The sequence below is a fragment of the Penaeus monodon genome, chromosome 30 (assembly GCF_015228065.2).
Source record: "Penaeus monodon isolate SGIC_2016 chromosome 30, NSTDA_Pmon_1, whole genome shotgun sequence".
NCBI lineage: Eukaryota > Metazoa > Arthropoda > Malacostraca > Decapoda > Penaeidae > Penaeus > Penaeus monodon.
Window position 1 is genome coordinate 23,741,812 of NC_051415.1, and position 256 is coordinate 23,742,067.

The window sequence follows — 256 nt, forward strand, 5'->3', positions numbered from 1 at the left end:
ATGCAAGGGAGGAAAAAATGTTTTTCAATCTGAAATTCGCAATTGTCTGTAGATTACTCTCCTGATTGCGTACACAATCCAAAGTGTCCGGCATTCTCTGAAGTACCTGTTAAACTCGTCAGTCGGAGTATTCCCGTAGGAATTCTTTGTTCTTCCTCAATGACGTCATGCACATTTTCCTTTAAGGTAATTTTTCATTCAAGGAAACAAATTGTGTCACATGGAACGAGGTTGGATGAAAAGGGTGTGTGAAAGA